Source organism: Manis pentadactyla, chromosome 3, assembly GCF_030020395.1.
Source record: "Manis pentadactyla isolate mManPen7 chromosome 3, mManPen7.hap1, whole genome shotgun sequence".
NCBI classification, from domain to species: domain Eukaryota; kingdom Metazoa; phylum Chordata; class Mammalia; order Pholidota; family Manidae; genus Manis; species Manis pentadactyla.
In genome coordinates this window covers 184292463-184307536 of record NC_080021.1, presented here as the reverse complement: position 1 = coordinate 184307536, position 15074 = coordinate 184292463, and the positions used below count along the sequence as shown (strand labels likewise).

At 34.0% G+C, this 15074-nt stretch overlaps 1 protein-coding gene across 3 annotated transcripts in view; it reads right to left on the bottom strand.

Annotated features, from left to right (window-relative positions):
- UBE2R2 (ubiquitin conjugating enzyme E2 R2) overlaps positions 1–15074 on the bottom strand; it is a 97505-nt gene that overhangs the window by 79902 nt on the left and 2529 nt on the right. Inside the window, exon 1 of one of the 3 annotated variants that reach the window (XM_036898191.2) lies at positions 13936–13952. The exons of the other annotated variants lie outside the window; for them this stretch is intronic. The gene's annotated coding sequence lies outside the window, so the exon portion shown is untranslated. Of the gene's footprint in view, positions 1–13935; positions 13953–15074 lie in introns of those variants that run through there. 3 annotated transcript variants of the gene reach the window in all.

Sequence of the window (15074 nt, the reverse complement as noted above, 5' to 3'; positions counted from 1 at the left end):
GTGAAGACCTAATACCCATCCTCCATAAAGTTTTCCAAAAAGTAGAAGAGGAAGGAATACTCCCAAACTCATTCTACAAGGCCCACATCACACTAATACCAAACCAGGCAAAGACACCACAAAAAAAGAATTACAGACCAATATCCCTGATGAACATAGATGCAAAAATACTCAACAAAATATAAGCAAACCAAATTCAAAAATACATCAAAAAAATCATCCATCATGATCAAGTGGGATTTATTCCAGGGATGCAAGCATAGTACAACATTTGAAAATCCATCAACATCATCCACCACATCAACAAAAAGAAGGACAAAAGCCACATGATCACCTCCGTAGATGCTGAAAAAGCATTTAACAAAATTCAACATCCATTCATGATAAAAACTCTTAACAAAATGGGTATAGAGAGCAAGTACCTCAACATAATAAAGGCCGTATGTGACAAACCCACAGCCAACATTATACTTAACAGCAAGAGGCTGAAAGCTTTTCCTTTAAGATCAGGAACAAGAAAAGGATGCCCACTCTCCTCACTGCTATTCAACATAGTTCTGGAGGTCCTAGCCATGGCAATCAGACAAAATAAAGAAATAAAAGGCATCCAGATTGGCAAGGAAGAAGTCAAACTGTCCGTTTGCAGATGACATGATATTGTACATAAAAAAATCCCAAAGATTCCACTCCAAAAGTACTAGATCTAATAGCTGAATTCAGCAAAGTTGCGAGATACAAAATTAATACACAGAAATCTGTTGCATTCCTATACACTAGCGATGAACTAGGAGAAAGAGAAATCAGGAAAACAATTCCATTCACAATTGCATCAAAAAGAATAAAATACCTAGGAATAAACCTAACCAAGGAAGTGAAAGACTTATACTCTGAAAACTACAAGACAATCATGAGAGAAATTAAAGAAGAAATCGATAAATGGAAACACATCCCGTGCTCATGGATAGGAAGAAGTAATATTGTCAAAATGGCCATCCTGCCTAAAGCAATCTACAGATTCAATGCAATCCCTATCAAAATACCAACAGCATTCTTCAATGAACTAGAGCAAATAGTTCTAAATTCATATGGAGGAACAAAAGACCCTGAATAGCCAAAGCAATCCTGAGAAGAATAAAGCAGGGGGAATTATGCTCCCTGACTTCAAGCTCTACTACAAAGCCACAGTAATCAAGACAATTTGGTACTGGCAAAAGAACAGACCCATAGACCAATGGAACAGACTAGAGAGCCCAAATATAAACCCAAGCATATACTGTCAATTAATATACAATAAAGGAGCCATGGATATACAATGCGGAAATGACAGCTCTTCAACAGCTGGTGTTGGTAAAACTGGACAGCTACATGTAAGAGAATGAAACTGGATTATTGTCTAACCCCACAAAAGTAAACTCAAAATGGATCAAAGATCTGAATGTAAGTCATGAAACCAGAGAGAAGACAAGTAGGGATTCTATAGCATCTTACTACACTGATGAACAGTGACTGTAAAGGGGTATGTGGTGGGGACTTGATAATAGGGGGAGTCTAGTAGCCATAATGTTGTTCAAGTAATTGTACATGATAGCAAAATTAAAAATTAATTAATTAATTTAAAAAGGGGAGGGGATCCCGAAGAACTCTCTTGCCCTCTACCATTTAAGGATAAAATAAAAAACCTGCAACCTGGAAGAATACCTTTACCATAATCTGACCCATGCACCCTGATCTCAGACTTACAGCCTCAGAATTGAGAAATAAATTTCTGTTGTTCATAAGCTACTCAGGCTATAGCACCTTCTTATAGGAGCTTGAATGGTCATATGGCTATTCATTACATTAATCTCTATTTCTAAACCTAAAATATTTCATTTCAAAAAAATTAAAAATTCTAAAGATGTATGGAATAAAGTTTCTTGCAACATTAGGGGAAAAGCTGAAATGAATGTCCACCAATAGGCCACCTGAATAAATTTATAGAATATATATTCAAAGCAATTAAAAATTACAGTATACATGCATGTTTTTTCATGAAATCTTAGTGACAACATAATCAATTAAAAATCATTATTATTAGTTTCTGCAGTATGATCCCAATTTATGTATCTAAGACACAAAATGAAACATTACTGTTTGCTTATCTATATTTTCTAATTTTTATATAATGAATATGCATCTAAATGTAATTAAATGTTTAACAGTAGCTATTTAAAAGCTAACATAGTGACATCATGGAAGATGGTGGAGTAGAAAGCTCAGGAATCTGTCCCTCCACCTAAAAAACTACTGACCAGGCAGGAACTGTCTGAATAACTATTGTGGAATTCTGGAGCCTACTTAAACACTTACAGCATCCAGGACAGAACAACATTATTCACAACAGATAAAAGGTGGAAACAATCCAAGCTCAATGAACAGATGACTGGATGAACAAAATGTGTGTGTGATGGAATATTACTCAGCCATAAAAAAGAATGTACTTCTGATACATGCTACAACACATATAAATCTTGAAAACATTGTATTATGTGAAATAAGCCAGACACAAAAGGATAAATATTGTTATGATACCACTTATGCAAGGCATCTACAATAGGTAATTCTAAAGACAGAAAATAAAGGTTACCAGGGGCTGGGGGCAAGGAAATTGAGGAGGTGCTATTTAATGAATATGGAGTTTCACTTTGGGACAGTAAAGTTCAGGAAATAGATAGTTGTTATGGTTATACAACACTGTGAATGGACTTAATGTCACCGAACTGTACACTTAACAACTGTTAAATGATAAATGTTATATTTTACCACAGTAAAAAAATCTGTGCCATCAAACATATTTAAGAAATGATCAATGTAATTCAAATACCTCCCCCTCTCATAATCTTCAACTGCTTAGACAACATTTTTATTTTGAGTGAACTGGTGAGCTCTGGTTAGAAATTGCCACCAATTTCAAATTAGAAGACTTCAAAATAATGAGGATTCACTGTACTCCACAAGCAATAGGTTTTAGATCATTAGTCATTCTCTACATTATACCATGTTAGGGAAAAAAACTCACTTTGTTCTCATACACACAAATATAATATACAAACTGTCCTGCTACCGTTTCATTTTTTTCTTCCAGAAATATGGATATGACTACATATTTATAAAAATTCATAGAAACATACATCTAAAAGATTAATGTATGTAAATTTTATGTGTGAAAATAACAGCAGACTCACAGACTCCAAGAAGGGACTAGCAGTTACCAAAGGGGAGGGGTGAGGGAGAGAGAAGGCAATTGTGGGCTATCATGATTGGTGCACATGGTGTGTGTTGGGTCACGGGGAAGACAATGTAGCTCAGAGAAGACAAATAGGGACTCTGTGGTATCTTACTACACTGATGGACAGTGACTCCAATGGGGTATGGGGGGGAACTCCATAATAAGGGTGACTGTAATAATCACATTGTTTTTCTTGTGAAACCTTCATAAGAGTGTATATCAATGATACCTTAATTTTAAAAAAAGCAAGATGCAGAAAAACAGTATAACTGCATTTCTATTTTAAAACTGCATAGATATGTTTGCATATGTATAGAGTATTTCTGGAGAATCACATATGAAACAGAGAAAAGACTTTAATATTACTTGAATTGTTTTCCTAGACTAGTTTAAAGAAAACAGTAAGTGAATGCCCTTAATAAATGTTCACTGCATTTTTAATATTACAAAATCTAAATTCCTATATAACAGCTACATAACAGATCAATTTCATCATGAGCTTATTAGTATTCTTCCCCACCAAATGTACTAACCTAATTTTAAACAGCTGCATGTCAGAAGCTCATATATGACTAGGTCCTGCATGGGAACATTTAATGAATTAAAATAGGTAAGAAATAATGTGGAAAAAATAGGTAGCTAATTAGGTTAGGGGCTAGAACTTTCCATGATTACTGTATAACAAATGTCTGGTGACATCCAGTGTTAGAAACATAGTAACTTTCCATTACTTTAGTACTATAATAATATTCTTTAGTTTGTAGTAAAATGATTATCACCAGCCCAATAGTGAATTCCTTAAAACTGAAGACAGAAGTACAGTAGTTAAATACATTCAATTACCAAAAAATAATTTTAAAAAAGAGAGAGCAAGAACAACTGTTGGTGCATGAAAAGATGCTCCACATCACTAATTATCAGAGAAATGTAAATTAAAACAACAATGAGCTATCACCTCACACCAGTTAGAATGGCCAAAACAGAAAAGACTAGCAAAAGAACAAAAAGTATGTATCCTACAGTATGTGAGAATATATTCATAAATGACAGATCCGATAAAGGGTTGACATCCAAAATATATTAAGAGCTCACGCACCTCAACAAACAAAAAGCAAATAATCCAATTAAAAAATGGGCAGAGGAGCTGAATAGACAGTTCTCTAAAGAAGAAATTCAGATGGCCAACAGACACATGAAAAGATGCTCCACATTGCTTGTCATCAGAGAAATGCAAATTAAAACCACAATGAGATATCCCCTCACACCAGTAAGGATTGCCATTATCGAAAAGACAAACAACAACAAATGTTGGCGAGGTTGTGGAGAAAGGGGAACCCTCCTACACTGCTGGTGGGAATGTAAATTAGTTCAACCATTGAGGAAAGCAGTATGGAGGTTCCTCAAAAAGCTCAAAATAGAAATACCATTTGACCCAGGAATTCCACTTCTAGGAATTTACCCTAAGAATGCAGCACTCCAGTTTGAAAAAGACAGATGCACCCCTATGTTTATTGCTGCACTGTTTACAATAGCCAAGATACGGAAGCAACCTAAATGCCCATCAGTAGATGAATGGATAAAGAGGATGTGGTACATATACACAACGGAGTATTACTCAGCTGTAAGAAAAAACAGATCCTACCATTTGCAACAACATGGATGGAGCTAGAGGGTATTATGCTCAGTGAAATAAGCCAGGTGGAGAAAGACAAGTACCAAATGATTCCACTCATATGGGGAGTATAAGAAAAATGGAAAACTGAAGGAACAAAACAGCAGGAGAATCACAGTACCCAAGAATGGACTAACAGTTACCAAAGGGAAAGGGACTGGGGAGGATGGGTGGGAAGGGAGGGATAAGGGCGGGGAAAAAGAAAGGGGGCATCATGATTAGCATGTATAGTGTGGGGCACAGGGAGGGCTGTGCAATACAGAGAAGACAAGTAGTGATTTTAAGCATCTTACTACACTGATGGACAGTGACTGTGAAGGGGTATGTGGGGGGGACTTGGTGAAGGGGGGGAGCCTAGTAAACATAATGTCTTTCATGTAATTGCAGATTAATGATGCCAAAATAAATATTTTTTAAAATAATTTTAAAAAAAGAAAAGACTAACAACAATAAATGCTGGCAAGGATGTGGAGAAAGGGGAACCCTCTTACACTGCTGGTGGGAATGTAAATTAGTTCAACCATTGTGGAAAGCACTATGGAGGTTCCTCAAAAAACTAAAAAATAGAAATACCATTTGACCCAGGAATTCCACTCCTAGGAATTTACCCTAAGAATGCAGGAGCCCAGTTTCAAAAAGACATATGCACCCCTATGTTTATTGCAGCACTATTTACAATAGCCAAGAAATAGAAGCAACCTAAGTGCCCATCAGTAGATGAATGGATAAAGAAGATGTGGTACATATACACAATGGAATATTATTCAGCCATAAGAAGAAAACAAATCCTACCATTTGCAACAACATGGATGGAGCTAGAGGGTATTATGCTCAGTGAAATAAGCCATTTCTACAATTAGAAAATGAGTAATTGTATATTAATGATACAAAAAAAAAAGAATAGTGTTGGTGAAGATGTAGAGAAATTTGAACCCTCATACACTCCTAGTAGGAATATAAAATGGCACAGCCACTTTGAAAAACAGTCTGGCAGTTCCTCAAATTGTAACACACAGTTATCATATGACCCAGTAATTCTATTCCTCGGTAAATACCAAGAGAAATGAAAATATCTGTCCACTCTGAAACTTGTACACAAATGTTCATATCAGCATTACTTATGATAACCAAAGTGGAAAATAACCCAAATGTCTATCAGCTGATGAATACATAGAATGTCCATACATTATTTACCAATAAAAAGGAATGTATCGATACATGCCACAAGTATATATGAACCTTGAAAACATCATGCTTAGTGAGACCCAGTAAAAAAGACCATATATTATTCCATTTATATGAAATTTAAATCTACACATTGAAATCTGGCAAATCTATATAGTCACAGAATAGACTGGTTACCTAGGGCTTGCAGAGAAATGGAGTGAGTGCTACTGGGATTGGGTTTCTTTTTTGGGTAATGAAAATGTTGTAAAATTGATTGTGGTAAGGTTTGTACAACTCTGAATATACTAAAAACTATACATTTAAACAGGTAAACTATATGGCATGTGAATTATATCTCAACAAAGGTGTTAGTTTTTTTAAAGGCAGAGGAAAGTAATCTATCAAATAAGAAAGTCTTAAGGGGTCTATGAACACCAAATGCAGTTGTGGACCTTATTTTGGATCCTGATTCAAACTAACTTAAAAGTATATCACTAAAGACAACTGGGGAAATTGGAACACTAATTAGATATTAGGTAATATTAAGGAATTACTGTTTATTAAGTGTAAGAATAATATGATTATGTTTTTTAAAAAAGAGTCCTTATCTTTTATGGTTTCTGGTATTTACATATGAAAGGATGTGACTTCTGAGTTTACTTTAAAACAACCTAACTGGAGAGAGTATGAGTAGAGGGGAGAACCTGAGAAGTTTTCAAGAGGTCATTCACAGTGACAGGGGTCTTAAAATGTAAGGTGGAGTTCACCAGACTAAAAAGGGCAGGGAGAGAAACGTTGAAAAGAGCATCCCAGACAGATAACTGCACAGACAAAGGCACTGTCAAATATCACCTATATACAGGGCAAGAACTGGAATACAGATGGAAAAGTAAGCAAGAACCAGATTGCAAAGGACCTTGTATACCTATACCACACAAAGGAATTTTTACTTAATTTTGTCAAAGATAAGCTGGTAAATTCTTTCCTACCTTTTTCCTTTGTTGCTGCTGCTCTGTTTTGGTGGGGACAGGTCAGAGTAGAGCTTTAGAAAGGCTATTCTCCTGGCATCACAGACTGGAGGGGCTACTACCACAGTCTAAGTGAGTGACTGAATGAACTTACATGGTGGCAGGAGGAATGAAGAGGAGAGGCTCAATATCAGAGACAAGAGGTAATAAAAATAATTGGGTATGTGGAAAGAGGAAGCAGAAATCATCTGAACTGATTTATTTCCAGTTTCTATGCTTCTATGACTGAGTAGACTGTCCAATATACAGGACAGTGACTATGGAAGAGGCTTTGGGAAAAGGTGAAGTCCAGTCTGGTGTTTAAGGCATTAGTGTAAATACGGCATACTGGTAGAAATGTCTAATAGGCAGGCAAAAAAACAAGAGAGGTCTAATTAAAGAAGTAGACTGAAAATCCTGAGGGACATATTTGACAGCTGAAACAATAACCTACGAGAGCCTGTTTGTAACAAGTCTCACAACACAGAAATTTACCTATTTTAAAAGTTGCCTCCCTACTCTACCTCATTAATAATTAATTAATTAATTAAGGGTATATGTTAACAGAATGGGCAAGATGTAGTTAATCTTATATTTAAAAAACTTTACATATATATATGGGGATAAGAAAAAAATACATATGTGTTTGGCTAAACTTCAAATTTTTCTTTAACAAAATGCACATATGCAGAGTATTAAAGAACAAGTACAGCTATAAAATGTGCTTTTTTTATTATTCTGGTTCTTTTAATGTATCAAGAACTGTTAGAATATTCATAGCAACACTATTCAAAATCCTTTGTTTTATAAGAAATTCTGCACTTCTAAAATGAACTGCTTTTAAAAGATCTAACATTTTTCTGGAGTTTTAAAAAGTAAGGCTAAAACAGAACTGGGTTTAACTGTTTTATTTTATTCATTATATTTTCCAAATGAGGTTAAGCAATCTTTACCTTCACAGGACTGCTATAGCTAGCAGGTTTTGCTACTGCCTCTCATTATCACCTCCAAAATTCTTAACCTCTCCTAAGTAAGTCTTTTAATATTTAAACTAGAAGAGGAGCCCTATACAAAGATCCCAATTTGTTATATTACTATATAAACAAGATTTCAACCTTAATTCAAATTTTAGTTAAACCTTCAATTACCAGAACACTAGATCTAATTGAGGCAACCTGGCAACTAGAGACAAAATGTCACTGATGGGAAAACCCAAATATATTACAATGTCTTCTCCATGTGCACACCTATGTTTATCACTGCACTATTTGCAATAGCCAAAATATGGAAGAACCTAATTGTCCATCAACAGATGAATGGATAAAGATGTGGTACATACACACAATGGAATATTATTCAGCCATAAGAAGAAAACACATCTGCAACAACATGGATGGATCTAGAGGGAATTATGCTCAGCCAAATAAGCCAGGCAGAGAAAGACAAATACCAAATGATTTCACTTATTTGTTGAGTATAAAAACAAAGCAAAACAGAAGGAACAAAATAGCAGTAGACTCACAGACACTAAAAAGGGACTACTGATTACCAAAGGGAGGGGTTGGTGAGAGGGGGAAGGGGACTAAGGGGCACAATAATTCACAATCCCAATATAGGTTGGTCACGGGGATGGTAGTACAGCACAGAGAATACAGTTAATGATTCTGTAACATCTTACTATGTAAGATAGACAGTGACCGCACTACAGGTGGTAAGACTTGATAGTATTGATAAATGTTGAACCACTGTGTTGTTAATCTGAAACCAACATAAGATTGTGTATCAATAATTCTTTAATTAAAATTTTAAAAAAAGGATTCCCAAAAGAGAAAGCACAATTAAAGAAACTGAGCAATCCAAATATTTAAGCCACTAACATACCACCATGGTCTAGATTAGGGGCTGAATCACCTAAGGTCTATGGAGAAAATTCAAGTTTCAGTAACTCCTTGAAATTGCATGCAGACTTTAAAGGAAGGAGTGCTGTCATTATCAAAAGATGTGAACACCCCCCAAAACACAAAAAAGATTTACTTTCAAGCATAAGTAAGACCCAGTAGCATTTCTTAAAGAGCTCATGATTAAGAGTGTATTTAGATTCACACACTAGGTTTGGTCACAGTTGAAAAAAAAAACTTTAACCAGAAATAATTGATTTCCTTTATACAATACTTTCATGTCCTCAAGTAACTTTTCCAGTTTTTACCATTTACTAGCACCTTTTTTTAGGCAAACTCTGTACATCCCACAATTTACCAACAAAAGAATAACTTCAGAAAAAAGTTATATAAGTTAGAGACTTATCAATTCCAAAGTCAGGAAGTGTTCTTCCCATTTTAAAGCCCTTTTAACACAATCAATCTAAATTCTACACAATTTCCATACCGTTAGTAAGACTTTTCTCTTGGTCTAGCAAATTTTCTTTCATTCTCATTTACAGTTAAGTGTTGAAATATGATTTAAATATTCCAAAGAACTAAAGAAAGGAACCCTGAGGATACAGTTGTTACACTTTTTTTTAACATGAGCACTAAGTTGTTACACAGTAGTTCGTAATGGCTTATACATACTATTATTCCTTTTTCTGTTTAACCAATAGGAGAAACAGCAGTTAAAGTAGCAAGACCAAGATGGGCCTTCTTAAGGAACATTTTGTTTTTTTTAACCCAAGTACCAAAACTCAAATGAGCTTTGCCCCCCACTTCAGAGCAAACATCTCAGAAGGCTGTTATACATCCACTCCAACAATGCTACACCACCATTGCATAAAAACAATTTAGGATTCCTATTTTGAGGACTACCTTCAGAGCCTATTGCACAGCTTCTTAATGCCTTTATTAGTGGCAAATCTTTACTTCTTTACTGCAGACTTTGGTTTAACATTCAAAAGTGATTCAGAGTCAACTTAGTGACTAAGGTAAATAACCTGAGTAATACTGTTTTTTAAGTCAAAAATCACATGTAAATGTAAAGTATTAAACTAATTTTACCTGTGCCTCTGCCAACAGTTCCAAAAGAAAAGTTTCAAATCATATAAGGATATTCTTTGAAACAAAACTTTTTGTTTTGCCCTATTAAATATGGTTATAAGTAAAATTAAAAATTTGTTTTTTAAATGTTTAGTTATTCTACTTCTATAAAGGATTACCATATATTGTCCAAATTTTTGTAACGTTACCAATTCTTAACATTATCTTACAAATATTGGTTATATTCAACAAGGTAGTAATGTTTAAAATCAATTACTATGTAGTTGCTAAGTGAACCACACAATCAGAATTATTTCATGGGATTTAACCCTCAAATTAAACATCACCTATTCATGCAGAAATACAGCAAAGCAGCTAACTGAAGAACTGTGATAGTTAGAAATACAAATACAAAACAGATCGAAACTATGGCACTGATCCAAACATGTAACAGAGGTAAGAAATACGACTTAACAGACTCAAATAAAAACACAACAAAAAACCTTTAATCTTAAACTGCTCAAGTTTCCTACAGTGCTTAAATATACTTGGAAAAGTATTATGGCATTTTTATTTTAAAAGCATAAACCAGTACTGTTGTATTAAGAAATTTAACTCCTTCTATCATCTTCCAAACAACATTTAATCATCATTTCTAATCCCATGATTATTGTTCTTGTATTTATATTTCTCAACACTATCAACATCTCCCCGCCCCCATGAGAAATTTGCTATTAAAGGAATTAATTCATCAACAAAAGAAAATCCTTCTCTAACTCATGATTTATCATTCTCTAACTCAAGTAGTCCAAGAACAAAAAAAAAATCCAGTTTTCCCAGTGAAGTTAAGAGATATAAACTGAAGTCATTATCAAGCTCTCCCCATAATGTGGAGGAGCAGATAATTATCGTTGTGACTTTTAAACTTAAAGTAAAATTTAAGATAGTTCCTTATAAAATCCTCCATAAATCTGATTTCCTTAAAGTTACATTTTTATACCTTCAAACACCTTCCTAAGTAATACAAGACCTCAGCAATACAGTAACACAGGCTTTAGAGTCAAGCAACCTGGTACTACAACTTTCTAGCTGAGGACCCCTGAGCAACTCTAATGACTTCTGTGTGACTCAGTTTCCCTATATATAAAATGAGAATAATAATAACCATACTTCACAAGAGGATTATATGAGATACTCAATGTAAAATATGTGGTGTATTACAAGCACTCAATGAATGTTAGCTACTAATACCTACCTTACTATACTAGGAATAGTAGTATTTATCTGCAATTAAATATAGCATTCAACATTTTAGCATGTCTTAAGTGCTTATTCTACTTACCTTGCCAATAGGTTCACAACAGCAATTCAATTTATTATTTGTGCTATAACAAAAGCATTTTTATATTTGTTGCTAAAACAAATCAAGTAAAGATGTTTAAAGTGGCCTATGCACTTTCTATTTTAAATACATATTCCAAAATTTGAATTTTCCAATTCTCATACGGAAAAATATTTAAGTAATATCAAACCTTGGCAATCTAAGCTAAAATTCTCTCTTCAATTTTTGCTATCTATCATTCCAGTCAATTCAGAGCCAACTCATTTAAAGGTACATAAGCATAAATTATGAGTAACAATTTCTTGCTAAATTAAGTTGAAGTAATTAGTTTTGTGCTCACAGAACTCATTCATAGAGGTTCAGTCTTACTTGTACATCTATGTAGTGTATGTGAAACAGTCCAAAGAAGTTCAGGAACATAGAAGAATTAAACTTTTTAAGTATGAACTTTCGGCAAGATGGGAGTTCTGTAGTCCTAAGCCCTAAATTTATAATATAACTCTTCCTGTTATTTTCCCATAACTAGATGAGCAGAGGTGGACCAATTTGTTAGATAATTTCCTTTATTTCGCCTTTCTCCAACAGATTCTAATGGAACCTTAAGACTAGAACCACCAATACTAAGTTGCAGAGATGGAACAGAACATTTAATCATGATAGGTTGGTGGCTGACAAATGCTCTAACTGGCCTTAAAACTTTAAAATCTTTTATTTTAATTGCCATTTATGATTGCATCAGTAAAACCTATGCCACACATTTCTGTGTTTTAAAGCCTGCATGAAGATATTTATGAAAATCATTCAGAAAAGCTGTAAGGTTACCCATGTCCTAATACTTTCCCTTACTATTACTATCTACAAGGTAGTGATTCTTCATACAGTGCTTTGCCTTTGATGAGTGCTCAAGAAGTATTGTTTACCAACACGAATCTCTGAAAAAGACTAATCAATGTGCTGCAAAGACAGTATTAATTAGGACCCAAATCCTTCATTCAAAAGGAAATATTCCTTATTTTATAAATTTAAGACACGGGTTGAGTATTAAAGATGGTGATACAAGACATGAGACAGACACCTCCTCCCAAAACCACACATAATATGAAACTGTAGTTAATACAACTAATCCTAAAAGAGCAACAGGAAAGAAGGTTGTGCCAGACTGCATACCTGGAGAAAAGAGCAGACCTCTCAAAATGGGAGTGTGTATCAATGATACCTTAATAAAAAAAAAGATGCTGATGCTGGCTTTTTTTAAAAAAAGTTTTATCAGAATATTTCAATGTAAAGTTCTCATAACAACCAACCAAGTCACAAGTGCCACCTGGCTGATGGCAACTGTAGGACTTCCTGGATTCTAAGACATCCCAATTTCAAAAGAGTTAAGAACTAGAAAAATATGCACCTTGGAATCAACTTAATAGGGTAAAAACATTTCTATAAAATACTGAGGTGCTATATTTTTGACAAGGAAAAAAATGCTAAAATTGCATTTAGTGCCCAAAACCACTGGACATTAACTATGTCTCCATTTACAGTATTGCCTCAGTTCATCTAACACTGAAGAGGAAGCTCCCAGAAAAGGTTACAGCTAAAGCCTTAAGAGGTATTCTCAAAGTGACAGGAAAAAATTAAAAATAAGAAATTTTTAACTGACTGGAAGTTTCTCATCATTCAACTCTTTAAAAACAGGAGTACATTTATAACTTTAAAGTTAATTTTGTCTCTAAGTTGCCTATCCAAATCCCTTAAAACACGGAATTTTAACCTATCAGTTAACCCTCTGAAAATGTATATGAACTAGTTTATGTGTGCCCTTTTTCTTTTCAGAGAAAATTTATCAATTTTTCAAAAAGATCCACATACCAAAAAGACTAAGAATCACTTTCTTAAAAGAACTGTTTCTTTCATATATTGTTAGTCATAAAATAGACTATGTTATAACCTCAAGGACACTGCCAGGCACAAAGACTAAGTTTGGAGGTTTCTTCGATTTTGTTTTTTTTGGTGGGGGAAAGGCAGAAAATAGATTCATTTATTCTAGAACAAATTAAAATAATGCATATTCTTTATTTTTAAAAACAATTATTGAAGTTTCTTTAATATAAGTCAAAGTGTTAAGTCTGATAAACTATTAAGGAAAACTGAGTATAAAACAAATACTTCCTAAATTATCAGTTGGGAGTTTTCTAAAAATGGAACATACATGTATTTCATTCCCTTCATCAGATTACTGAATAAAATCAAAACGAGGAAAAGTTAACTGTGATACTTTAAACTTTCTGTATCATTTACACTCTTACGCTATGCACATCACCGAAGAGGTATTTGCATTTCTGATCTCTAGACTCACTTGCTATCATGATTTTAGATAAATAAGCAGGAGTTCCAAGGAGGTTCTATACCAAAGCAGCCACACTAAGATATGCACGACTATCAGAAGTTGTTTGAAAAGACAGTTCTTTTTAAAGGAATTGAGATGAGTTTATTATAACTCATTATTAACTGCTTACTTGATCAACGATTCATCCTTCCAGTAACATAACAGGATTCCAACTTGCTCCACAGTAGTAAAATTAAGTTCAGAGGTGTTCTCAGTATTCTAAGCCATCTACTACTTTGTTTTGTAATGACTGACCCATATAAGAAAAATTCGAAGCAGCAAAACAATTTGCCCAGTAAATCAATGAGATCCAGAAACTGGACAAAAAGACAGCAAAGCTAAAAAAAAAAAAAAGGATTTCATAATATCAGAAAAACAGACCCAATAAATTACCTTCGGCCATCATATATTAATAACCCCTCCCTCCCAAAGCTAAGAATCATGCAGGTTCAGGATACTTAACAAACAAAAAGTAGGATTAATCACAAAAAGTTTGTGCAATACAGGTCTCAGAAGTCTCTACCACAATAGATGTCACAATGAAAACAGACTGGAGCCAACTTATTTCATGGTGAAAAAAATCAATCAGAAGCCTATTAATATGTAAAAGTTAAAGGAGTTACAGTACGAAAAGTTAAAAGAATGGCAATCCCACTGCCCTCAGAAACTATTATGCAAAATAAAGAATTTAATTTGAAAATAAATTATACTAAATGTGCAAGGACTATCTTTTGATAAGGGAGAATTCTGGTAGAGAAAGATCTGTGCCAACTTTTAACTGCAGCTGCAGTGGAACACACTAAAAGCCTTGTTTTAAGACAAAAGGAGTAAAATAAAAAATTATAGTTCTAAACCTACCATTGTTAACTGCCCACAACCATAAATTTCCCTTTTTCCAACGAAGGACTTCTGGAATAAAAGGCTATATACAATAAGGAAAAAAATAAAGAAAATGAAATTTAACAAAAGTTTTATGCAAGGCTAAAACATAAAATGTGTTTAAGAATTTTCATACATTTTTTACATGTCACAGCTAAAGGTAGACACAAAGATTAAGAAGTCTAACACATACAATGAAACTGGAGACTAAGCCATTCTTTTTAAAGAGGATTGAAATTATAAAGCATTTAATTTAAATCAGTATCTGCTACAGGGAGTATTCCTTCCATACTATCTACTCTCAACTCAGGAACTCAGGATCCTCCACACTCCTTTCCCAGTTATTTAAGCAAAAACATATAATTTGGAACCCATTATTTCCTTTCATAT